Below are 27,664 nucleotides of genomic sequence, written 5' to 3'. Positions count from 1 at the left end.
TAATTTTCGGGCAAGTGGAGGTTCAATTTGGTCCATAAATTCCTCTAGTTTTGGGTCTGGTTTAACTATGAGGAACTCTGAGGTCAACCTACCCACCGCTGTAGAACTCGAAAGTAATAAAGAATTATGTGTACATATCAGAGAGAGAAGTTCTTTCTTTGGTAGCCCGGGACAATAAGTTTCCGGGGTTGCCCACAGTTCCGGCAGTCCTATACGAATACTAGCTGCATTGATATGCAGGAGCCAGGGGATCTTTTTGTATTTAAGGGCAGGCCAAATCTCAGCAAATTCTGCTCTATATGAGGCCAGTTCAGGGACTGACCATAGCCTCTTCCAGTACAAAATTGGTCTGGCACTTATGATCTCCTCTATTGAGACTAAACCAAGGTCAAACCTAAGGGGGATCAAAGGCGTGCTGGAAGGGAGCCCTACAAGAGTTCTTAAGAAGGACTGCTCAACCTTTATGAGGGTCCCTATCTGCTTATTTCCCCAAAGCTCAGCCCCATAGATTGCAGCCACTCTTGCCTGCCGACAATAAATCTCCAAAGCAGGGGACACTGGTTTGTAGGTTGATTTTTTAAAAACTTTGTTTAAACCCCCTACCAGCTGGGCGAGCTTGAGCGTCGACTTAGCAATCTGCGCATTCCAGCTAAAATTCTCAGTTAAAATGACGCCCAAATAGACAAAGGTTTTAACCCTTTCAAGGGGAATACCAAATAAGACTGGATTTGGACGCACCCGCTTCGGGGGGTTGAAAATCATAAATTTTGTTTTCCCCAAGTTGATTTCCAGTCCCCTTAGCTCGCAAAACTTCACAAAACCATTCAGTATGTTTTGAATGCTCGATGATGTTCTAGACAGTAGCAGAGTATCGTCTGCAAACATCAGAGCGGGCACTCGACCTGTAACCAATTTAGGGGCATCATTTTAAACCACACAATTCAGATGGTCGACAAGACCATTAATATAAAGGCTGAATAGTGTGGGAGCCAACACACACCCTTGGCGAACACCTTTTTGGACAGGAAATCGGTCAGTAAGGTCACCATATTTACCACACCTTACCTGGGCAAAATTATTTTCATGAAGCCTAGATAAGACGGCCAATAGATAAGGCGGAAGACCCAAATCTGCTAGGACTTGCCACAATTTAGCTCGTGGAACTAGATCAAAAGCTGCCCGCAGGTCCACAAACACTAGGTAGAGGCTGCCACCCTCCACAATGGCTGTTTTCCAGTGCAAGACCTGCAGGCGAAAAATCTGATCTAGAGTGGAGGTACCAGCCCTAAAACCTGCCTGGAGTGTAGACAGAATCCCATTCTCCTCGATCCACCCCAGGACCCTGTCCAGGAGAACCCTCCCCATTAATTTTTGCGAGGTATCAATAAGGCTAATAGGCCTATAATTAGAGGGAGTTAACGGACAGCCCTTTTTAAGAACGGGCACTATTTCTGCCCCAAGCCAGGTGTGGGGTACATCACCCCCCTGCAAGATACAATTGAATAGGACAACCAAATAGGGGGCCCATATCTTTGGTTGTGCCCTAAACAGGTCCCCGGGCAGTTTATCTAGGCCAGGAGCCTTATTAGGGAGCATTTTTCCTATCGCTGGTTCCACCTCAACCAGGGTAAAAAGTTCAGATGGAGCACAGCATACAAGAGCTGGTGCAGGTTCAGGGGTACCAACAGACAGACCGTCATAATTACACGTGCCATATAGATCACCAAAGTGATTTTCCCAAATTGAGGAGGCAATATTAGGGGCAGGAGCGTGGAATTGCCCACTAACTCCAGTTGCTACGATAGACCAAAACGATTTAGCATCATTGCAACTAAGCGCAAGACCCAACTCCTCCCACACTGCGGCCTCCCCTTCCTTCTTCGCATCACTGATTGCCTTTTTATACAGGGAGCGATTTACCCTGATGGCTTCTCTGTCATTGGTTTTTAATACCAGCAACAGAGCCTTTTTGGCCATACGGCAAGTCGTGTTAAACCACCGAGCTGTTGCAGTCCGAGACTGAGTTACCCTCTTTACTGGGTACAAGATGTCTTTTAGGGCAACAACCAATTGACCATGAATATCAGTTGGGCTGCCCAAAGGGCCAACTCTCCCCATCTCTTCAATAAATGGTATTATGATTTCATAAAGTTCCGCAAGTTTACTGTTGGACATTTGAAGTTCTGACCACTTGACCCTCCTTCTACAGTTTGTGATTATCAGTGGGTCAGTGACTTGGTTCTCATCCGGGGCAGGTTTTTTAAGTCCAAAACTCCCCGGTTTGAGAGTCAAGGCTAAAGCATTATGGTCACTGTCAAACCTCTCAATGACCACAAACTCAAAGCCTATCCCAGTGCCTTGCTTCAATAAAAATATAGTCAATTATCGAGGTATGATTTAGTCTATTGAATGTTACTTTCCCAGGTCTATCTGGCTTCACCCTTCCGTTGCATGCTCGCAACGATGCAGCTAAGGAGAGCGACTGCAGTTGCAAGGCAGGGGGAGTCCAGACCTTGACCAAAGAGGTCAGCGGGTCAGGAATGTTCCATAGTAAATCCACTTCATCTGGGTCTCCTACATTTGGGTCCCAAAGGGGCTCGAAATGGCAGTTAAAGTCCCCACCCAAAATTAACACAGTGGAGGAGTCGAGTGACTGTATAAGATTAGACAGTACAGTAATAGCCTCCGATTCAAGGCCCCGCTTGATTGGCCTTGAATAGACATTTATCAAAGCAATATTTGGGCCATTCACTAAATCCAATAAAACAAGTTGTACGTCCCGAGAGTTAGTTGGAATTTCCAATGCCTTCACTCCTAGATGAGTGCCAACCCATATGGACAGCCCACCCGAGGGCCTGCCCCTACTGCTCATACTTGCCAGAATATCATACGTTGAAAAGCCCGGCGCCACACTCTCTTTAAGCATCCAGGTTTCTTGCAGCATACAGATGTCAAATGTGGCAATAAACGCACTTCACTCAGGAATGGGCAATTTGTTCTTGAGACCCGCCACATTCCACGAGACGATTTTAACACATTCAGCATCAGGGGCATGCTTAGGTGTTGGAAAATCCAAAGAACCAGTGGAATCGCTCAAGATGAAGGACCCAGCACCCGCCCCCTGCTCGGGTACGCAATTTGGAAGGGAACGAGAGATAGAGGGAGAAGCAGTTAATTCTGATATCAAGATCCCCTCTAGTGGTCTAGGTCGTTCAATTAGGTCAGATTTACCAATATACAGTGATCCGAGATTAGTGGTTTGGTCAGATTGAGTAACAGCGAGGGATGGATTGGTCAATGGCCACATCTGTCAATCACAACCGTCGAGGCCAGAAAGGGCTTCATATCTATTTAAGACATCAAGCGGCGTGAATGGTACCAGGTGGTCCATCCTCCCATTTAGATTCCCATAACTCCTTGGCAATACAGTGTCCCACCTTGGGATGTTATCAAAAGTCATTGATTTAAAATTAGCTTCAAACATTGTATGCCCATTGTTACAAAATGCACGTGGATTGGTCTGTGGGAGGACAGGAGCCCCAGGGTGCCCAACTCAATTCCCTTGGATTCTGGGATAAAAGAAAGTCAGCTCAAAAGGGGCAATAGAAGTACCAGAATTCCCTACTGACCAATTTAGAATATGCCTAACGGCCTCGGGGTCTCTGAAATTAATAACAATTAAATCCCCCTTAATGTCCTTCACCCTACTTCCCAACCAGGGGAGTCGGCGAACATGAAGGATCTCACCATTAATGTTATAAGGGAGAGGACGATTTTGGCTCAGCCAATGTACAATTTTATTTTTAAGCTGAAAGAACCCCTCCCTCTTGCCATCTGGCAGTGTTGGAACTCCCGCTAGCACAACCACATAGGGAACAGCTTCTGGTGGTAGTTCAGCTTGGGGCTCCTTACGTTTCACACCCCTAGCAATGCTAGAACTCCTACTCTCATCATCACCCATGTTTCCTACACCCCGTTTTTCCCCAACCCTCTGGATTTCACTAGCAGCAAGCAAAGCCAATTGCCTTGCAGATTTAAGGGGTATTAGCCTCTGTTTGTTGGAACCAGTGGTCATGCTAACTTTGGCTGGGCCTTCACACACAACAGGAAGAGAAGAAGGCATGGTTACTACGGGAGGATGGTCCGGAACCGCTTGGTCCTTAATCTGCCCCGCTTTACTACTAATGACCAGCTCTATATTCCTTAGCCTTTCCTCGACCCTCTTTAACCTCTCAATAATTGGTAAAATAAAAGACCTTATGAGATGTTCAATGCTTTCCAAAGGGTCAGTAGACTGTACTTCCTTTGGAGAACAATATAAGGGGGTGCCTACTTCCACTAGGGTTGATGCAGTGTCTGAAACAACCTTTGGGGTTGGTGCAATTACTATGGGGACTTTTGGGATAGATACAGCTGGTTTGGCAGCCTTAGTACTTTTCCCAAAATCAGAGTGACTGATCCTGGGTCTACATGGATCATCGCCCTTCTTCCTCCTTTTATTTAGTGGTGGGCCGAGAACTTTGGACAACAGTGGTTTTCTAATCTTCCTTTTCGTAATCTCCACATTTAGCAGGGAATGGTTAGCTAACACTTCTACTCCTGATAGGGATTCACAAGAGCGAGAGATGGTGTTTACGTGTAAACTATCAGGCGAGTTAGATAGGGAAAATGGAGGGGATAACTCCCGCAAAAGTGCAGGAACACTATCTATAGAGAACAAGTCATCATTTTCAATAGAGGGGCTTGCATCAGGCAGAATAACTTGTTGTGATAGATCTATAAGAGGCGTATTCTTCATACATTCGACTGACTGGCGGCGCTCGGCCCGGCGCTCAGCTAGTATGTCCTCCCTCCCTAGATCCATGGGAACCTTACTAAAATAACGGTCTAATGTGCCTTTAGTAGAACCCCCAACCTTCACAGATGACAAATGTTCATGGCTCACAGCCATAATAAGTTAGTGGACAAATATACATTTACTGTACTTCACATAGGCAAGAGAGTGGCCCCAGCCCAGCCTCCTCTGAGGGCCACAGAGGGCCCGCCCTTTGCCCGGGCTTCGCCCGGCGCTGCCCGCGCGCTGTCCGCGACGCGGGAGGTATGCTCGAATTTGAAGCGCCTCCGGGCGCGTGAGTAGCCCTTTGCCTGCTACCCACACGCTGCTCCCACTACGCGAGAGACAGGCAAGGTTTTAGCGTGCTTCCAGGTACGTCAACAAAAGTCTCAAGGACCGCCTTCAGGTACTTCGGTGCCTATAAAAATGAAGTCCTCCACACAGCTGCTGCAAAGATGTTTGAAAAAGCGGCGGCGGGAGGATAATGCAGCAACAGTACTCAACACAGTTGGGGAAGAACACAGATAGAATAGTTCAAAAGGTCCCAATAAGAGCCACTGGCCCACAACAGGCTTATCTACGACCCCTGTCAACCCACAGGTAATAACAGCTTATGTTCTAAGGGGCAATGGCCGATGGTATGACCAGGTCTGAATAGGTCGAGTAGCACAGAGGCAAAAATATTGCAGGGATGCCTAAGGGTTTATGCAAGAGAAATGAACAATGCTGCTTCGTCGATAGACTAATACGCAAAGGTGAATAGTATAGCCAGACAGCCACTAGCAGCACTTACAGTTCAGGTGTTCTGCAGCAGATGTCAGAGGAAGTGCCCAGCCCGGCCTCAAACTGTCCTCGACGGGCAAAGACGGGCCCACCCTTGGCCACGGGCTTTGCCCGGGCGCTGTCCGTGCGCGTCCCGCGCTGCGGGGCGCTCAGGAGGCTTAAATGCAGCCCGGGCGCTGCCTGATGTCAGCGGCAGGCGCCCGGAGCAAGGAACGCTGGGTGTTGAAGTTTGAAGGGCCGTTCCCCTCACGGCGGTAAAAATAGCAAGGATCCTGTGTTGTTGGCTCCCCAAATCAGGCCGTTCCCCTCACGGCGATCTCGCTGGTAAATATGATGGCACCAGGGCTTAGGAGCGCGTCCCGGGCTGCGGGGCGCTCAGGAGGCTTAAATGCAGCCCGGGCGCTGCCTGATGTCAGCGGCAGGCGCCCGGAGCAAGGAACGCTGGGTGTTGAAGTTTGAAGGGCCGTTCCCCTCACGGCAGTAAGAATAGCAAGGATCCTGTGTTGTTGGCTCCCCAACTTTTTAACGCAGCTTTTGCAAGGGGTTTAAACCCGTCTTGGTTCGTTTCGGTCATTGTACCTATATACAAGAAGGGAGATAGACAAAGTTGTATATGTTATAGACCAATCTCCCTTCTAGACTCATCTATAAAAATCCTGGGGAGAATCATTCTGGCAAGATTACAAAGTTGGGCTGAGGAGAACGAGATAATGAGCGACTTAAAGTATGGATTTCAAAAGGGCATTGGTACTGTTGACCAATGTTTAAATTTAATGATCTTGCAAACAAAATATACGAGGATAAAGGGCGAACGTCTTTATTTTACGTTTGTTGATCTCACTTCGGCATTCGATTGTGTGTCACATGCGAAACTATGGGCAATTCTGAGAGTGCTGGGTGTGGAAGATTCCATTATCTGCTTTCTTAGAGAATTATATTCAGGAGCCACAGCATCGGTTCGTTATGGTAGGGGGGGCCAATGTACTAGAAAATTTGGGGTGGGTCGTGGTGTACGACAAGGGTGCGTTTTGGCACCTTTTTTTTTCTTGGTCTACATAAATGGACTTGAGCATCGCCTGCTGCAGGAGTGCAGGGATATGCCTAGAGTTGGGACGAGGTCAATCCCTGCACTCTTGTATGCGGACGATGCAGTCCTAATGGCCCGTACCCCCTTGGCCCTACAAAATATGTTAATAACTTTTGAGAAGTTTATGTCAAGTTTAGACCTAAAAATTAATTGTAGTAAAACCTTCTCCATGAACTGTGGCATTAGGCCACGAAAGAAGATAAAAAGAATGTTCATAAATAATGTTCCACTGGAATATACTTCTACTTTCCCTTACCTTGGTATTTTGTTCCGTGAATCCGGGGCGTGAACTAGTGCTGTAAAGGCCAGAACTCTTTTGTTCTTAAAAACTATAATGGCCTTAAAGAATTTTATCAAAAAGTTGGGCAAGAAACCGATAAAAGAAATTTTAACAATATATATAGCCACGTGCACATCGGTAGCCCTATATGGCTCGGGTCTTTGGGGGTATTCCAATATAGACTCAATTCAAATAGCCGAGAACAGGTTTATGAGGGATGTCCTGATAGTACCACAAAGTGTGGCGACTTTCATCTGTCATACTGAACTTGGACAACCTCATATCAGACTTAAATAGAACACAACCCATTCTCTTGTGGCATAGGGTATGGACAACAAATGAGTGTGTTATGAATCGGGCTATACTACAGGATGTGTTAAGATTGGATAATGTGGGTGGATCTGATTGGCTAAACTACGTTAAACACTTTCTTGTCGAAATTGGCTGCCAACATTATTTTGATGACCCACTTCAATGGGTAATATATCCAGAAAATTGTTGAATAAACTATGTATGGAATACCTCGAGGAAAAGAGAAGGCGAGAGGAAATGAAGAAAACAACAGTAACCTCACATCTCTTGTTGTTAATTGGTAACAAAGTACAGCCATATTTAACCCTGCCGATGTCAAATTATGATCGATTTCTTTTGACCCGTTTTAGACTAAACATTGTTTTTAGACTCTTGTCCTTCCCAGTAATGAATTCATGGATGCGAAATTTGCCTATGTGCCCTTGTGATGACTCCTCAACTCAATCTGATATCCATATTTTATTTTTTTGTAATTTTTATATTTTATCACGTAGGAAATTCATTGTCCCACTCCTCAAAGAGCTGAAAATAAATAAATGTCGCCCAGCTTTTTTAGAACTTCAGAGAATGGATACTGTTTTAACTGTTACTGCAGTTTTAAGTTTTTTTAAACACGTTTTTAAATTACGGAAAACTATGGGTTTTGATGAAATAGATTAGATCTGTTTTCCCTTACATTTTCTCTGTGCAAATTGTAATTTGATATGTTGCTTTTACGGTTTTTGTTTTTAAACCGAATCAAGTACTTTTTGAACTTTGATAGTTTGTTCTTCCTTTGAAATATATCGGAGTTCTCCTTAGACCCGATTAAAAAGAATCACAAATCTGCTCTTGTGGGTTTACAATCTTGCAAGAATAGCGATTTCCGAATATGAGGGACTCACAAAGGTTTAGAAAGGTACTCTTGGAATTCTGTGACAGCAACAGTGATCTGGAAGTAATCTTGGAAAACTGGTAATCTCTTTGCATTTGCGTTAAACAAAGGGCTTTCCGTATGCATAATTGTACATGGACTTTGCATTTTCCCTCATGAAGAAATCCCTTCCCCACACATTATACTACACTGGGCATTGTTGTACATTGGTACTTTGATTTAAGAGTGCAAATGTACCTTTTGCAATTTGATTCCGTAGTAAATCAAGCTATTTGTGGGTGTCTTTATGAATTGGGCCCTCTGTGTCCTGAAAGGGACTGTTATAAAACTGATTGGCAGTTCTGTGGAAGAGGTGTGGTGCAGCGGCCAGGGCAACTAACGCCGGAACTCCGGGGCTCAGGGTTCGATCCCCGGTGCCGACGGCCTCCAGCGCCTTGACACCCTCGGGTAATTACTAATATTGGACATTTACATTCTTTCCTTAGTTTGCAGAATGGTTACCCTGGTACCTTAACTAAAAAATATGCAGTCATTTTTGTTTTTGAACCTTTTTACTTCTTAAATGTTAAGCATTGCAGTAATCAGATTCCACAACATGTACTTGTTTCCATCTTTTTCTGACTACCTTCCCAAACAGTTAATTAGGTCCATTGTCGTTGCTCTCTAGAGGGATCTTTAATCTGTTAGTTTGGAGCCTCCAATCCACCCACCAACCCTAAAGATAATCTCGCCGCCAACACTCACCCATAAAGTCGTTGAAGCACTTGGGCTTGTTCTGCCAGTAGACGCCCAGGAAATAGACTGGCACACCAGTCAGCATAATGGCGAGCCCAATGCCGCAGACCACAGGCTCCGACCAGAGGCTAAATACAAGCAGGAAGGCCCAGAACAGGAGGTAGATCACTGGGAAGATGAGGTTCACCTGCAAAGAAATACACGTCCTGAGACACAGCAACAGATTAAAGTAATTGCTTGCACCTCCCACTGCAAACCACTGAAACAGACGTGTACTGAGAGAACAACATACCAAAGACATCACTAGCACCTCCCACCACAACCCACAGGTAGAGAGGGGTTTACCATCAGAGAAAGACACATGTCTTACTAGTCCCTCTCTGCATAAACCTGTAGGCAGAGATTCACCTTCTGAGACAGACATGTGCACGGAGATCGAACAACATACTAAGGACACCACCAAGACCTCCCACAACAAAACACTGGTAGGCAGAGATTCACCTTCTAAGACAGACGTGTGCACGGAGACAGAACAACATACTAAGGACAACACCAGAACCTCTGACTACAAACCACAGGTAGGCAGAGATACACCTTCTGAGACAGACGCGTGCACGGAGATAGAACAACATACTAAGGACAACAAACACCAGGACCTCCCACTACATACCAAAGGTAGGCAGAGATTCACCTTCGGAGACAGACATGTGTGCCTTGAACACCACATCAATCAAGGGAGGTGGCTAGCTCAAAACTTCGGATTTTCTTTTGAATAAATAACAGTGCTTTTTATGTATATTTATTTACCGGGTCATAAATTGCAGACATGCTGCATTCTGCTTCGTTTTGGTTTCTCTGATTCAGCACCTGTGCTGGCTACCCAACTTGAACTCATCATCGGATGGACTAAGTCTCTGATCTCTGAATCCATCCAGAGTGCACCAGAGTTTTATGACTCTTTTTCAGGAATCAAATGTACAATAACTGCTAATCTTGGCACATGCTCAGGGAATGAACTGAATTCTTTGTATCAGGGACTGCTCATAGGCTTGATAAAAACCCCCTTAGATAACAGGAGCAGGAGAGGTATGCCTGGTGGATCTCATAGCAGGTAAATAGAGCCGCCTGCTCTCATCCCTCAGATTACAGGAGCAGCCTGTAATAATCCACATTTGTAAAGCGCGAACAATTACCCGTAAGGGTCTCTAGGCACTGGGGGCCCTCGGGAAGATTAAGCAAGCTATTGCCCTGAGTCACATGATGCTGGGCTAATCTGCTGCCGGGGATCTAACTGTGATCGCCAGATTCCGGAGGCAGTCACCCTGGCCGCGGAGCCACACCGCTTCCCGGTGGCCATGGGCACCTCAGACTGCAAGAGCTGCTGGGATGATCCTGAGTCAAATGAACTGTGCAATCGATGCACTTTGAATAAACTGATGTTTTAAAAAATGTTTTGTATAATTCTTTTAACCTTAGTATAATTAACTAAAGCACATTGTTATGGTTTTAATGAACTAAAACAATAAAGACTTTGTTAATTTGACCCGGAGTCTGGTCCCTCAAAATATTGAAGCATGCTACTTTGGGCTCAGGGTCTTCATAGTTCATATTATTCAGAAGGCTGGTTGGGTCAGAGGGCCATCATCGCCCACAATGCAGTAAGGGATGAAAGGGCGCCCCCTCACAAGAGGCCGCTCCCTTGGATAATTAAATCAGGTCGATTGGTCATGAGGGCTCTTATCCCCAGGAAAGGGTCTAATAGAAAATTTCCATCAGATTATAAAATGGTCTAGATCCGATCATACCACCCTTATTCCTTGGATAATAAAAGAAGTTTGGACTGGACTGAAGGTCCTCGCCCTCAGATTACAGGGTCCTTTCATCATCCTCCCACTCTCGCTGTGACCTGGCTAACTTTCAACAGAGGGCACCTCCAGGCGGGTGCATGGTGGATTTGTCCCGAAGGTCGCTCATGCAGAGATGGGAAAATGAGGCAACGTCAGCTGAAAGGTCCCTTCTGCAAAAGGGGAGTCAGCAGAAAACTGAAGCCGCAGACAGAGAAGCAAGCAGCCAGAGAGGCTGTTTTTATAGCCCTGTTTACACCTAACTGGAGCCATTTAGCAGGTGGACTATAGGGGTCTGGGGCCGAAGTCCTGATACTACAGAGAGAACAGATAAGGAGTCACGGGAACCACGAGACTTAATGGAGGGCAAGGGAGATGGAGGGTGTGGAGGGGACAGGCGGCAGGGAAATGGCCCAGTGGTGCCTGGCTGGAGACTGTGCCACGGGGAGACTAGATAACAAGTGCTGAGACTAGAAGATTAGCTATGGTGACCTGGGAGACAGACGCCTACAAGACACTGCTAGGGGTTGAGCGAGTGACGCTTGCTCTACCATTGCCTTGATGCCACCTTGTGAAAGTCCCGCCCCAGCTTCCACACAATGAATCTAAGAAATGCCTTCTACACAGCAAAATAAACATGCACGAACAACAGAATGTCTCTGATCTCCAAGAAACGTAAAATAAGCTTCTGCTTTCAAAGATCCAGGGATTCCTGTAAAACCCTGAGGCATCAAGGGCATTTTCACTCAATCCCAGGGTCCCTGCAACAACCTGAATAGGTTCTTCATCAAGAATACAGACCTGCAATGAACAATCGCTTCCAGCCTCGTCCCCACCATGCACTCCACTGTCCGCCTCCTTCCACTTAAACTACGCCCGAGTTAACCTGAACCCTCTCAGGGCATGGTTTAAGGTCTGATGAACCAGCTGCTAAGTCCTCGGTATAGCGGGGACAGTGCCTCGGCAGCACCAACCCCCAAACCCAAAATTTACAATTTCCTAAAGCTGTGGACAGTATTTTTACCACCAGAATTATACGAAATTATGACTAAATACACAAAAGGCAAATCCATCATTCAGCGCAATATTTTTGTACGAAATGCACGGATGCAAGGATGCAGTTTGCACTAAAAAATTAAGCAAAAACAAAGACACCGTGAACAATAGCTTCTCATGTTCTGCTGTTCGTGTGCATTTGAGGTACATTTTTACCACGAAGTGCAAGCTTCAAGGTAAATCTTTACTGTGAATAGCTCATAAGTACTTAACATGACATAGTGGTGTAATTGTGGGAATTTGACACACAAGCCTAAAGCGAAATTCCCAAAATTATGTGATTTGTGCTTCCATAGTTACAATTTCATTTAAAGTTTAATTTACATATGGAGAGCCTGAGCAGGACTTCAACCATAAGCCAACAATGTACCCTTACTTGCCTAGGTTCCCTTTTCTTTTATTCTTCAACTAGCCCTCTTCACTGGGTAGGTGGGAGGATCCTATATGAATGTAGAAGAGCTTCGAGCTGCAAAGCCATTATTACAGGTATGTGTTTTCTTTTATAGCATTAAATCATTTCTAGAGTCAGGTGGTGTGCACAGATTACATAGAGCTTTACCTCCCCTGAGGGAGCGGGGTGGGTTTAAAAAGGAAGTGGGTGCATAATTCTATGTTCACACAACATTACCTCATTAAACCATGCTGTGAAGAGCATGTGCTGCTTTACGATGTCCTGCAGTGAAACGTTAGCCATGAAAGCCAGCAGCTTGCACCCTTTTTTCCTAGCGTAATGTGTTTTAAGTTTAGTTTCTTACGTTTCATCAGCCATTCAATAGCAGTGCTCAATGGTTTGCAGTATCCATCTTGCAATTACGTTCTTCATCACAGCTGTCCCCAGGGCCTGAGGCGAATGTCCCATGAAAAACTGTGCTGTCATTTTAATGCTCTGTATCACCTGCTTGTAATACATTACTGCTCTCCTTACATCTAAGGTTTGTAATGCTCTCTCTGCTTCTGGTGGAAAGCGGTAGAGCTGTAGTCTGCCTGATGGTAGGAGGTGAAACGAGGAACAGGGATGTGATTTGCAGTGGCTTAGATTCATTGGAATATTCCAGCCATCACTTTGTTTGTGTTGCATTAAACGACCTAGGTGCGCTGGGTAGGGCCAGACATGGGTCCTATGTGTGGTTAGATATGAGTGTCTGTAATTCATGTTCCCTTCTAAAAGATGTAATCACTAAAAGGAAATTTGCCTTAAGAGAATGATATCTTAGTGATGCCTTTTGCACTGGCTCACACGATGCCTTCATCAGACCCGCTAGTACCAGGTTCACTCCACCATGGTGCTGGGGCTGTACATGGGGATAGAGTCTCTTCACTCTCTCTACAAACCTTTTAATAGCTGGGACTGCAAAACAGTTTTTGCATCTAACGCTTTTATATAAGCTGCAACTGCTGACAAATGCGCACTCTTTGAGGCGTAAATTAGCTTGCATTCTACCACACGAGTAAGGTATCTCACCAACATCTTGTCATACATATGTGCTTAGAATGTATACCTGTGGTGTCACAATAGGTACCTTTTCTATTTTAGGGCAGGACACTTCCTAGTAGAAGGCCTATATACTTTTTAATAATGGCAAGTGGTTTTTCTGGTAGTTGCAAGTCACTAATGTGAGAAGTTGGCCTGGTATATGCTGTCCACTAATTATAGTGGGCAGCCTGTATCAGTCCAAACAACCCCTTATTGGTTATAGGTTAAAGACAACCTTTATTGAAAGCTATCCTAGTGGTAGCTATGGAGAGCAGCCTTCAGGCTAAGTCTTGAAGGAATGTAAAGCAGCTTGTTTTACCAGTCTATAATCTCTTGAGTTCCTAAATGAAAGACAACCACACCAGGTATATATATAAAATATATGTATTTATTTCTAAACACACCCTCCTAGTCTCTTTGTTAGGCTAGAGGTCAAAACACATAAGTTACACTTCAAATATGACAGTAAAATAGCACAAATACAGGTCAGTCCCTAGTGGCGAGCCAAACCATATACTAAAATAGTGGTATAACAACCACAACTTAACTAGACACAAGGCCTAGAGCTTGTAGATTCGCTGTGACCCCAAGGAACCACCCAAGGTAGTGACACAGGGGACCCATGGGGGCAGTGTGCAGTGTGAGAACACAGCCGCAAGCTCCCGTTAGCTTCTATGGGGAAAGTCGCGGTTAGATTTTTAAAGATTAGGGACACTTAGAAATGAGTCAGGACCAAACCCTTTTGGACTTAGGAAGTTCTAAGGTCAACACCCATGGGAGCACCGGAGTACTCGTGTTACCTCACCCAGGGAAGCCGGGTGCATAGGTGTCAAATGGTGTCGGGTCGCGTCGTCGATTTCAATGGGAGCTGCAAAGAATTGCTGCTGCCGGGAAGATGCGAAGTGTCCGAAGAGATCCAAGCCAGGATCGAAGTCGAGAAGAACCTGAAAGCAGAGGGGACAGAGTCTGGGTCACTTGCCAGTGACCAGGAGGACGATAGGCGGATGCCCACCGATGTCGGGTGATTACAGGTGAAGGTGAAGCTTGACTCTTCAGCCACGAGGACCAGGAGGCGTCGAGGACAACCAGGAGCTGGATTCGAGCTGTCCCACGAAGGATGTCGAGTGCTTCAGCGTCAGTGCCCCGATTGGACACAACAAGCCTTGGCAACAGCAACCCATGCAGAAAGAAGAAAGATGCTTCGGTGGAGACCAGCAAGGTCTGTGGGACTCAGCACTTGGTTGGGAGTTGGGGCACGTCTGGTGCAACCAGGGAAGCCCAAGGAAAATCAAAGTTACCCCCTCAGGGACCCACCAGTCGACAGACCAGGGATCGCGAAGAGACCTCGAGAGCCTATACAAGATCACATATATACACAATTACATAACATTTACAATTAGACGTGCAAGCTACGGAGTAATGTCTGGATATCCCGTCAGAGATAGTTTGTCACCAGTCCAAAAACGAGTCCCCTACAGCAAGTCATCGTAACAACTTCTGGGTTAAAGTAACTTGTGGTAAAGTCGCAGTCGGGGTAGTGAATGCTTTGCAAAGGCAGGTCGTTGTTGATACTGCGAGGTAAAGGAGGTTTCCAGTGATTAATATTTCTGCTGGAGAGAGATGTTTGTCTGGTTGCAGTTTTGACTCATCATAAAGTAGTACAGAGGGTTAATATGCCTGTTACAAAAATGTGTACCATACACATAACAGAACTGTATTTTATGTGGATAGCTCGGTAGGTTATTGCTTTTGTTGTAGAGATCCTTTTGTTACTTGCAGTTCGTAAGTTACAATTCTGATATAGGACAGTAACCTATGAAGTGTCAAAGAGCTGCTTGCAAACTGCATGGTATAGGTTAAAGAGTTCTGTTCTGTCCACATCTTTCACTATACTAATGATGGTAAAAAGGGTTGGTTTGGGTAGAAATACATTTTTATCAGTATGTGGGGTCTTTATTTTCCTAATTGTGTTCAACGAAGGGCCATCAAATGTATTTCCCATTGATGTCTTTTGGCTGTGGCAGAGTTAATGTTACTCGGTCGCTAAATGCAGACTTATGTTCATTAATTAGCTCTTCTTGGGTTAATTGCTCAGATGAATCTGAGATTTAAGTAGCAGATTGCTCATTTCCTACTGGATCAACCACCAGATTGATGGTCTTAACTTTCCATTGCCTGTACTAGATCTATATGGTTTGCTAGTAAAATTGAGCGCAGCCAGGAGTTCTCCGCTTCCTCTACAGAGTCAATGATGGAGTTGTTTGTATGCGGATAGTGCTTGTTTGGGTGAGGTCTTGGCATTGAATAAGAATAGCTTGGTGCATGAACCTGGGCCTGTATCATGATAACCTTATCCACTGACATTTCACTGTTTCCAGGTGCTGTTACTGTTAAATTCATAGATGGACTTATGCTGGACTGTTGATCTGGATTCAATAGTGAATCTGACTTTTGAGGAATGAGTGGATTGGCAGTTCTGCAATATTTTCTGTTGTTGAATAAATGACTGCTGCTAAGTCTTTTAAAAACATAAATTTACAGCAATGGTTCATTTTCCCAAATGTCTGTATTGACGACCTCAATGGAATGCTATGGCCTTCACTTGCTTTAGTCGTGTTATCTGGCACAATGTCTGTCTGGGGTTTCCATGCGATCTTTTTTTGATTCAATCATTTCTGCGCAGCCTGTTGTCCGATCTTACCGGATTTCATTTTTCCTGTAGACACCTTGGTTCCCTTGATTAGTCAAACCTGTATTGCAATCTTAACAATAACAGGAGGCTTAAATGTTTTTGGTGTGTCATGGGGGAGCAAGCACTGAGCTCACTAACCTTGTGGGCCGTCTCAACGAGGTGGCGCTCAACTCAATATGGCTACACTAGCATCCACCCTACCGCAGCCCCTTTTCAGGATTCCTGAGTTCTGAACTTCAATTTTAATTTGGTTCAAGACTGTGCACTGGGCCACAAGCATCTCAGGGCATTTCATGGCAGAACGCTTCAGTAATTAAGCCTCAAGCGTTTCAGGGTTGAGCACCGTGCTCTAACCCTGAGCACTCCCCAGCTTCTCACAGACGTAGACCTCCGTACCTCTGTGTCTTCACCCACTGCACGCCGCTCTCCCAAGATAAACCAAGCAACAGCAGGCGAAGGAGGGAGGCTTAGGAGAACTTCATGGCTTCACATCCCCTGTAAAAACCTCAGTGTATGCCTCTGTACTCTCCACTTAATGATGCTCTCTGGGGTTGATATGAGTGGGAACTGGGCATAAGAAGGAGGCCCAGAAGCTCAGAGGGAGAGCTTAGCCCGCTGAAAGCCCTCTGAGGACTGCTGAGAACCGACGTGTAGCTCTGCTCTGTTGCTGAACCACACCCACAGTTTCCAAGATTTAAAACACTTTTTTTTTACTTTTCCCATTTGCAAGAGTATCATTTGCAACAAAAATGTTTAATACATTTACCGAAATATTTTTTTTTCAGAAAATTATATAATTTTCATTGATTCATGGAATCTTACAGAGTGTTTGCGTACTTTTAAAGCCTAAGATGTACAAATCTCTGACTTTCCATGTGCAAAACAAAATTCACAACACTGAAAAGGCATGTGCAAAACAAAATTCACAACACTGAAAAGGCAGTACAAGTCACAAACTGATTTCTGATTGGCAACGTTCACATCATCACCCCTTCCTTGCGATCTGCAATGACCGGTATCAATGATTTGTGAAAACCACTGTGGTCACAAATCATTGATTGCAAGCCAACACAAGAAATGACCTTTATCCCTGCTTCTGTATTGCCTCATGCACAGAAAACACCTGTTTCGCATACAGACACTTCTTTTGTGCTCCTTACCACTGGCCTAGTGTAAGCTGTGGCAGGGTGACCTGTGTCTATTCAAGTTCAATGCACCTACATGGAATCTGTGACACCCAGCCATCCATACAGTAGTGGGTTGAGAAGCCCAAACTCTCCCACAGGCATCCAAATGAGCATTTCACAGAACTCTAGATGCACAGTGAAAGAAATATTGCAATATGAATAATCACGTTGATTTTGTTCTTGTTCCACTTTGAAAACACCAATGCTTACCACAATTCTATGTTTCATTAACAATGGCAAAGTCCAATTAAGCACAAGGGGTTAAACCAAATCGGGGTACAAATTAGAAAGAAAGGCAGCTAAAGGGTCCGAAGGCCAGAGTCATGCTGACTGTGTTTCTGGTGGATAACAGCAATGCAACAAGGTAAGACTTAAGCACTCAGCTGATCATAAGTTTAGGAGTTACGTCAAACCTTTAAAAAATCTTACCTCTTCTTTGTATGGCAGCCAAGACTTTAAAGTGTTGTGTCACCTCCACATTCTGGGCTTACCCTCCCTCGATGACTAAAACCATGGCACGCTATATTTTAAATTAAACAGAGTTGGAAACATTTTATATGTTTCATTTCTGATCACTTAGGTAAGGATACAAAAAGAAATTCGCCGCCAACACACACCGCACTCAGACGAGCACTGGAGAAAGTAAAGTGCTGGTAATGCACCCCGTGGTGCGTGTTCCATAGACAGTCTGTGTGCGTTAGCTGTACCCTTTATGAGCTGTGCCTGAGAACTTAAAGGCCAAGCAGAAGACAATCCAGACAGAAAAAAAGGCCGCAAAAGCACGGAAAGAAAAGCAAACACCTCATACTATGGCGAGTTTGAAGCCCCTTTTACAGCAGTGCACCTGAAACGTGTGCCACACAATTAAAGGTCAGGCTGGATTAAAACATTATCATGTGATGTGTCTGAAAGGCTGGGAATGCTGGTATGTGCGCCCGAGGAGACAAAACAGGTGTAGTTGAGGTCGGAAGTCCGTAAACCAGTGTCATTTACAAGAGGAGGGTGGGTCGGTTTCCTAAACCTGCCCAGAGTCTACCAACTCTAACACCTCGAGATTAAAAAAGATTGGAAAGAGATTTAAACAAAGTGTTTGTTGCTGTGTTCTGTTGTATTACGAGATGATATGACTATGTATAGAGTCATGTATATATGCCTACAAATTCCACGATATAACAAAAATCTCTCTGTCTTTCTGTCTCTCCCCCCTCCCCTTACAAAGCACCAGAGGCGCAACTAGAGTCAAATTTGGGTGGGGGGGGGGGGCTAATTCTTCCAGCAGTAGGAAGTGTGGAGATGCAGGGGCTCTAAGAAGGGGTGAAAAAACGACAAAGCTCATTAACCTACAAATGGTCTTTTAAAGACACGTGAAGTACTCGGGTGCGGCTGTTGAGTGCCCGGAAGCTGTCTCAGGCCGGGGGTCCACACACAATGGGGGGCTGAAGCTGAAGCCCTTTGAGCACAATGGGCTTTGCGCGCCTGCAACACCATGTCTCTTCCTCTGCCTCCTGCCTGGATTTCGCGCTGCTCTTGTTTTAAAAGCGGCGGCGCGAAGAGTCTTGTAGGGATGTCTCAGTGTGCGCGCTAAATCCAGGACACTGCGCGCTCCGGGTGACCATCGTGCGTGCAGCTTAGTGGGAACAGTGATCACAACGCTTCATTGCAGTGTTGTTATTGGCTCAGGGGAGCCCCTGTGTGCCGGGTGCTTCCTGCTCCCGCCAGACTGCAGAAAGGAAGAAGGCAAGGGAGGAGGCAGCCGGCTGGCCATTAAAGGTAAGTGTTTTTTTGGTTGTTCATTGAACGCCCCCCTCCACAACCCCTGTCCGTATTTGTGTATAAGTGCCATTTTCAAGTTTCTGTTTGTAGCGTCTGTTCAACCCAGTCATTAAGTTGCCCGCGGGACAAACCTCGCAAACCACTAAAAAAAAAGCTGCGTTTGATCTGCTTTAAAATATGCCTTAACGATTTCCGCCTATGACGAGAGACAGTCTTTCCTTTGATACAAATGCAGATTTGTCACCAAGTGCTGTCAGTTAATTTGCCCTTCAATGATGTTTTGCTCTCGGCCCTGCTGGCACGATGACGAAGAAAGGCATTTTAGTTAGGTGATATTTTTGTAAAGAGGGCGCGAGTAGGACATTTCGTGAATGAAATAGCACGACTGTTATTAGGCTGTGTTGTTGGCAGAGATTCCTGCCCACCGACGTACATGAAGTGGGAGAGCACTGACGTATTCACAGAGAAAGGATTCCTTATGAGGGCTGAACAACTAACTGACCAAGCCAAAGTCGTTATCTTGTAAAGTGACGTTTAAGTGTTATATAACACTTTTGAAGACTGATTACAGTCACAGGGCAGACGTGATGCACCGAGTCTCGAAAGAGCACTCTCTGAAATGAAGAGATGACAAGCCTATGAAGGGTCGACCGGCCTACTTCCGCCTGAGGTCCTCATGGCTCCTGGAGCCTATCACTAGAGGGGGATGTCTTACTAATGCTTTTTCAACTAGCCTGGGTGGATTATGAACAATTTAAAAAATAATTAGCATTGTATCCCCTTATATATCTTCAAGTTATGTAGAAGTGGAGTTAGGAGAGTAAGTCTATACATAGTTCACAGTATGGTAGTAGTGTCGGGACAATATTTAAAACTGATTTTGTGACATAATACCGTAAGATGATGTCAGGACAATATTTAAAAGTGATTTTGTGACATAATACCGTACGATGATGTCAGAATAATAATTGAGCAGAAGAACCCAAGGAATGACAAACCTGTTTGTCTTGGATATCACTTCCTGTTGAGGAAGTATAGAAAGTCAATGCATAATTTGTAAATGGAAGAATGCCGTAGCCCGAAGCTCTGGCTCTGAAGTCCTCTGCCAGTGCAATTTAACGTCGGCCTCTTTAATTCACTGCCAGATACTCCTTGCAATTTTATCTGCCTCTTGCATGTTAGTGCTTTCTCCCTTTGTGCCAGTAGGAAGTGTGGAGATGCAGGTGCTAAGAAGGGGTGAAAAAAACGACAAAGCTCATTAACGTGCAAAATGCCTTTTAAAGATCTGTGAAGTACTTGGGTGCGGCTGTTGGGTGCCTGGGAAGCTGTCTCAGCCCTGGGGCCCACACACGATGGTGGGGGGGGTGGGGGGGTGAGGAGGGGCTGAAGCTGAAGCACTTTGAGCACAATGGGCTTTGAGTGCCTGCAACACCATGTCTCTGCCTCCCGCCTGGATTTGGCGCCGCTCGCGTTTTAAAAAGCGGCGGCGCAAACAGTCTCGTAGGGATGTCTGTGCGCGCTAAATCCAGGACACTGCGCACTCCGGCTGACCATCGTGCGCATGCGCCCGCTCACGCAGCTTAATGGGAACAGTGGCTACAAGTAACCCCAAGCACGACTTCAAGAGACGTCGAAAAGTCAATGTACTTGCAGAAGTGCAGGTGACCAGGAGTTCCGGTTCTACGCTACTCACGAGGGCAGCGGGTCTCAGCTTTGCTGGGGACTCGGGTCGGCCTCTGAGATGTCTGGAAATCCTCTTCCTGGGCTGCAAATACTTCGGAGTCCGGCGGGAGCTTCGGAGATGCAGACTGTCAAAATGATTTGTTGGTGCCTGCCAAGCAGGGGAGTCACTCCTTGACCCCAAGGGAGATTTCTTCAGTCCTCTAGTCTTTAGTAGAGTGTCGAAGTTCCAGGATTCAGCTTCAGAGTTTTGTCCAGGGATATATAAAGTTCCGGTTACAGAGGTTCCTTACTTATACCCAAGGAAGGGGTTGGACTAGCTCTGGGGACCCACCTATGGGAGGGTTTGGAAAGATGGGTGGCTACACCCATTTCCTTTGTCCAGTTTCGTGCCAGGGCAGGGGCTGGAAGCCACTGAACCGGTTTGAGCTGGACTATGCACAGGGACACCAAATGTGCACCCAGTGCAGGACTTCAAAGCACTCTGAGAGTGCTCCCACCCAGCCCCAATACACATAAACCTGTCTGGGAGGTGGTTACACCTCCCTGTGACAGGAAACCTATTGTCCAGGCCTCCCCTACTGGAGTTTCGGTCAGCAGCAGGAGGCCAGACCCGTGTCTGTGGCTGCAGCATCCATTTTGTGATGCCAGGGCTCTATTCGATTTCTACCGGGTATACCAGTACTGCCATGTCTCTTCCTCAAGAAGGGTGGGATCATATCCTCACATCAAGAACTGATGTGGGGGTATGATTCCAAGGTGTTTGACACCAAACACGACATGTTTCCGTGCAGCCAGTCCAAAGTTAGCATTAACCGTTTAAGATATAATGCACTTAAAAGTACATGGTCAGGCTGTACCACTGACAACCCCGGAGAAGAGATTCCGAAGGCTGCAGAGGGACTCAGCTCATGCTTGGGCACCCTCTCACATATAACCAAGCACCCTGCCTTCAGGATTGATAAGGCCTGCCATAGGGGTGACTGATTACTATATGCAGTGATAGGTGAGGTATAGAGAACCTATACCTCAGTAAGGGGTGCATGCACCACCTTACCCAGGCTGCAGTAGCAGACCTGTGGTGTCATTTTGGAGGGCTTTTCAGGGGTGGCACTATTCATGCTTCAGCCCCTGGTAGGCCTGTGGGGTACCTATGCCGTAGGTACATAGTATAACATATACTAGGGACTCACAAGGGTACCCCAGTATCCAATCTGGAGTGTACCTAAGTACATGCAATCAATTTAGAGAGGAAGCAGCTAGAGTGGGGCCCTGAATAGCAGGGTCCCAGCAAGACTAAAGTCGAAAAACAGTGAAACACCAGCAAAAAGTGGGGGTAAACATGTGAAGCTGATCCTACCCTCCTACAACTAAGATCTGTAATCTTAGGAACCACACCACCAGGGCAGCTCCCCTGGGTTTAGGTGAAGTGTGTTTTCGCCTGCGTTCTTAGTGTGTCACTGTGAATTGGTATCTTGGCAGAGACTTTGTGACATTTGCATGGGGAGAGAAAACCAAACTTAAACTTAAAGTGTACCAGCTTATTAATAATGCATTCCCAAGTGAAAGGGAATGGATGGTAGTACATGGATGCGAAGGATTGGTATGGAACATTTTACAAACCCTGTAAACATCTGTTGGTGGCACGTAGTGCTGTAGATTCACAAGCTGTGCATACTCCTGTCATCTTGTATTGGGCCTGGATGTGTGCAAGTTGTTTGTCTATAAAGAGATCTTTCGAGTCACGAGGTACTGTGATGCCTCCTCTTGGAGACAAGCATTTGCAATGCAATAGGTCTCGCAATTGAGAGAGTTTAAGCTATTTGCATTCTAAGTGACAATGCCTTTTATTTATGTTTTAAAAACCAACACATAAATAAACTGCATTGTCATTTAACAATGACAATAGCTCAAAGTCTCGCAAATGCGAGACCTATTGCATTGCAAATGCTTGTTGGATATAGGAATCAGAAGGCGGGAGACTAGCCTTGAAATCAGTAGTCTCCCGCCTTAATCGGGAGAGCTGGCTTGTATAGTCTTGTGATGGGGAAAGCCTCTGCTGCTGCTGTCCTACCTGTACTGGTACCCGGGAAGAAGTTAAGCATGCAATGCTTCTGCACAAGGTGTACCTGTTCAATGGAGGGGTGATTTCACTTCTGTTGCCCCATCTTATGAAAAAAGAGAGGATATATTGAACGTGATCCTTCTGTTTTTAATCATATAGTATGGCGACCCTAGTAGCACTCCCACATACAATTTTAATGTGGGTTTAACAGTTTAACCAAGGGAGAATATAAATGTCGACATGAGGGACATAACCTTACCCAAACTATGGAACCCATATCTAGGAGACTATACCACCAGAGAACAGTCGTACTCTTAGATGCTTCTTAAATGTGGAACCCCCTGATTTTTTTGAAACCGTGTTTTTTGAGTTATAATAATATGCATTACAAGCAGTATTAGAGGCATTATCAATATATCACAAATCACGTACAACTTGCCAAATTGTAGCCTCATACAATGCAGTCGGAAATCACAAATGTGGAACTGCCTGATGAAGCATTACCCCTCTTGGTAGGGAAGAATTCATCATTCTATGCGAGTACATAAATGTGTGGCAACTTTTTTAGTTCTTGTATTTTTATATTTTTATAAAGATTTATTGTACCGGTCTTGTATGTGTGAGAGAATCGTGTAATTTACCTCTTGCTACCACCACCTGCCCTTTTCATAGTCTTTGTCTTAGAGAAGCTTGCACTGCTGTTGTCCATGTTTTACCTTTATTGTGTTGTTAAACTCGGTAAACAACTTTCTACTACACAACGATTCACATTGTCAGTGCTTGTGTTAATGCATGATGCAAATGAAAGAGTGACCCTTCACAGTATACTAGAGCAGTTTACTTTTAGTTTTTACTTGTGAAAAACTAAGTGTTCGAAATGGATTGCACAACTTTGAAAGTTTTAAAACATAACTGGCACGTGGCTTTATGCCCACTATAACAGATTCAGTCAGTTCTGGCATTTTTGCCAGCAGCACTGGGTGTTTGAACCCATAATGAATGCGTTAAAAGCAGAACTCTAAGCGCCACAATGCAACATGCATCTGTCTGAGACTTCAGGGCTGGCTGATATTATGTGTGATCATGCCACTGGCAAACTTGGTACATACAAAATAAAATTGAGATGCTGACTTTCTTTTTTTCTTGTAGGCAGTCAAGAATTAACCAAGATAGTGGGTGAGAGCAGAGATAGCTTTCAAACGCTGAGAGCATCTAACTGCAAATGGGTTAACGTTAACACACCTTGAAGAAAGAAACAGCCTGATAAAACAAGCGGCAGGGAAAGCGTTCGCTTTCACTTCCGCTTGCAAAAAAAGAAGCCTGCGAGTGGTGCGCGCGTGCGCGCCACTGCGAGCCATGGCCTATTGGTGTCTATTGGTGTCTATTACGCGCACCAAGCGTGTAATAGACACCAATAGGCCATGGGCGGAGCAATGCGCCCGCCTCTGGCCAATTGCGTGTAGTTTTTTAAAATAAGACGCACGCTAAGGCCAATCGCGTAGCACAAAAGAAATCGCACATGCACGAGTGTGTGCGATTCCTAGGTCAGCTACCAAACCCCGTTCTTCCCTTACAAAATGTCTCGCGCTAGGCGCGAGACCTAATAATTCACATGGTCATTGACTCCATTGCTATGTTTTCACACACTAATGATTGTGAGGATGGAATGTAAAGCACAGTCATATATAGAGAGATGTCCATGCATAAGAGGAAAAAAGATATAGTAAGAGAAACTGCAAAGACCACAGGCATTTGGGGAAGAGTGTGGGCACATGTGAATCTACAGCACTACATGCCACGAACAGATGCCTACAGGTTAAGCAACATTTTCCGTTTGAGGCATGTGAGGCTGTAGATACACATTCTGTGCATAGACTGTGAAGTAGTCCTCCCAAAACAGTGATGGCTAGCCTGTGGGTATTGCAGAAGATTGAAAGAGTGTACAGACAACTGCCTGACTCACATAAGCTTGATGGCAGGCCAGAATGCCCACACAGTAGTCTTTTATGGAAGTGTGTGGTGTGGACCAAGGAGTTGCTTTGCATATATCAGCTATAGGGATGTTCCCCAGGAAGGCCATGGATGCTCCTTTCTTACGAGTAGAGTGTGGTCTAGGAGGAGTGGGTAGAGTTCTTTCAGCTTTAGCATAACTTGTCTGGATGAATGTAACTATCCATCTGGCAATGCCTGACTTGGATACAGCCTTTTCTTTGTGGGGTTTGGAGAAAGTGACAAAAAGTTGTCGTGCTTTTCTAAATGGCAAGGTTCTGTCAACATAGTACATGAGGGCTCCGTTTACATTTAAAGTATGAAGAGCCCATTCCGCAACTGGGGTTGGTGTGGAGGACAACCCTATCCCTATGCACCTGGAAGAAAGGCTCTTCCAGGGTTAATGCAAGAAGCTCACTGACACGCCTAAGTGAGGTGAGAGCAACTAAAAATGCTACCTTCCAAGAGAAGAATTGAAGGGGGCTGGAGTGAAGGGGCTTAAAAGGAGGACCCATGAGTCATGTGAGTACAACACTGAGATTCCATAAGGGTGCTGGTGGTACCCAGGTGAATAACCCTTTTGAGCCCCTCCATGAAAGCTTTAATGACCGGAATCTGAAGAGAGAGATATGTTGTCTATACTGAAGGTAGGCAGCCACAGCAGCCAGGTGCAATCATATAGAGGTGAAGGCTAGACCAGAAACCTGCAAGTGGAGTAAGAAGCAGACAATGTCCTGCACAGCGGCTTCATAAGAGTCAATATCTTTTGAGTGATAATAGCAGACAAATCTTTTCCACTTGGCCGCATAGCAGGCACAGGTGTTATGTGTTTTTTGCTGTTGAGAACAGGTGTATCTGTGGGAAAATCCATCTGCAAAAGGAGGGGAAGAGGACCTGAGGGTGGAGTTTCCACTCATGGACTTGCTGCCACATCCTGCTGAAGAGGCCAGCAAAATCTTTGCCCAATGCCCGGAATGTACTCAGCTAGCAAATGAATTTTGTGGCAGGATGCCCAATGCCAAATGGTCTTGACAGGGGAGAGAGTTATGGAGAGCGTATCCCTTCCTGTTTCTAAAGATAGTATATTTCTGTCATGTTGCCGTCTGGACAAGAACAACCCTGCCTATCTGATGAGGTAGAAAAGCCTTCAGTACTAGGTGAATGCCCATAAGCTCCAGGTAGTTGATGTGGATGCCCAGATGTCTGGGTTCCCACTGACCCTGGACGGTCAGATCTTGTAAGTGTGCCCCACAACCCATAAGGGAGGCGTCTGTTGTAACAGTTCTCTACAGAATTGGGTCTAAGAAAGGGCCGTCAGAGGATCAGGTTATTGGTGTTCCACCACTGCAAAGAGCGACATGTGCGGCAGCCGACCAACAGTAGATCATCCCAATTAACCTCTGCCTGAGACCACTGTTGCACTAAGCATACCTACAATGGATTCATGCGTGTGAAATGGCATGTGAAATTATAGCAATGCAGGAAGCCATCATGCCTAGGAGGCGCATAACTGTTCTGATCACGAGTTGTTGATTTGGTTGGAACAGAGGGTGCAGTGCCTGAAATGACTGTATCCTGGCAGTTTGGATAGGCTGTGCCTACCTCCGAGTTGAAAATAGCCTTTAAGTAGGGTTCAATCTGGAGTGGTTGTAAGTGGGATTTTGTGGCGTTGATGGTGAACCCTAAGGGATGAAGAAAGTCTAGTGTGACCTGTGACTGTTTGAAACACTGTTGGCGGGAGGCACTTTTGATCAACCAGTCGTCCAGATATGGGAAAATGTGGAAGCCCTCATGCAGAAGTGCAGCCGACACCTGTTTGAAACACTGTTGGCGGGAGGCACTTTTGATCAACCAGTCGTCCAGATATGGAAAAATGTGGAAGCCCTCATGCAGATGTGCAGCCGACACCTGCGGAACTTGATAAACACCTGAGGTGCACTAGTAACCCCAAAGGATAGCAATTTCAATTGGTTATATTTTCCACTGACCACAAACCTGAGATACCAGCAATGGGCCAGATGTATTGGTATGTGGAAAAGGGCATCATTCAAGTCGAGTGTGGCCATGAAGTCACTTTGCTGGAGAAGAGGAATGGCAATCTGAAAGGTGCAAATATGGAACTGCTCTGGAAGGATGTATTTGTTTAAGGGCCTGAGGTCCAGAATGGGTCAGAGGGACCCGTCTTTTTTGGGTATCAGGAAGTACCACAAGTATACTCCAGTGCCTTGCTGATGGCACAGGACGGGTTCTATAGCCTCTTTGAGGAGGAGAGCTTTGGCCACCTCCCTGTGCCACCTTTGGTGTTCTGGTTAAAGTCTGTGCTTGCAAGGTGGAATGGTGGGAGGCGTGGTAGGAGCTTCAGACAATAACAATTTGGATAATATCAAAGACCCACTCGTCTGAGGTGATAGTTTGCCATGTGGGAAAGAAGCCTTATAGGAGCCACCCAACTGGTGTTTGTGGTCAGGGAGAAGAAAAGGCAAGTGTATCCAACACCCACTGGTCTGACTTGATGGTTTGCAATGTGGGAAAGAAGCCTTATAGGAGCTACCCGACTTGTGTTGTGTGGTCAGGGAGAAGAAAAGGCACGTCGGAATATGGTGGTAGTTGTAGCTCCTTTTGGGGAGGCACCCTTGCCACTGCCTCTATATATTTGTTGCCTCTATAGGACTCTCTATAATACCCACTGGGAAGCTTGCAGGCCCTGGGTGCGCTGATAGAAAGAGGAGACTTTAGGGGAGGTGGTCTTGGAACCTTCACGGTAAAGTGTGCGGCGATAGGAGCCACAGGGAGCGAGTGTTTGAAGTGCCTCCATCGCATTGGCTGTTTCCGTATCTTTTTTGATCTTTTCTAAGGTCTGCAAAGAGATGTTGAACATCAAAATGCCTGCTTAACAAGCCCTGCTGAAGTTCTAGCTTGAAGCCAGAGAAAACGGAGACAGGCATGTCTGTGTAGAAGGATGGTGTCTGCTGAATGTAGGGCACAACAAATAGTATTAG

General features: G+C 45.6%; 1 pseudogene across 1 annotated transcript in view; it reads right to left on the bottom strand.

Annotated features, from left to right (window-relative positions):
• Window positions 1–27,664, bottom strand: part of LOC146870462 (large neutral amino acids transporter small subunit 2-like) — a 351,489-nt pseudogene that overhangs the window by 9,039 nt on the left and 314,786 nt on the right. Inside the window, exon 9 of the transcript XR_014978319.1 lies at window positions 8,915–9,092. The product of XR_014978319.1 is annotated as a large neutral amino acids transporter small subunit 2-like (transcript). The remainder of the gene's footprint in view (window positions 1–8,914; window positions 9,093–27,664) is intronic.

The sequence above is a fragment of the Triturus cristatus genome, chromosome 1_1, assembly GCF_964204655.1.
Source record: "Triturus cristatus chromosome 1_1, aTriCri1.1, whole genome shotgun sequence".
NCBI lineage: Eukaryota > Metazoa > Chordata > Amphibia > Caudata > Salamandridae > Triturus > Triturus cristatus.
Note: the sequence above shows the minus strand (reverse complement) of the source record. Positions and strands in the feature narration are given on the sequence as shown.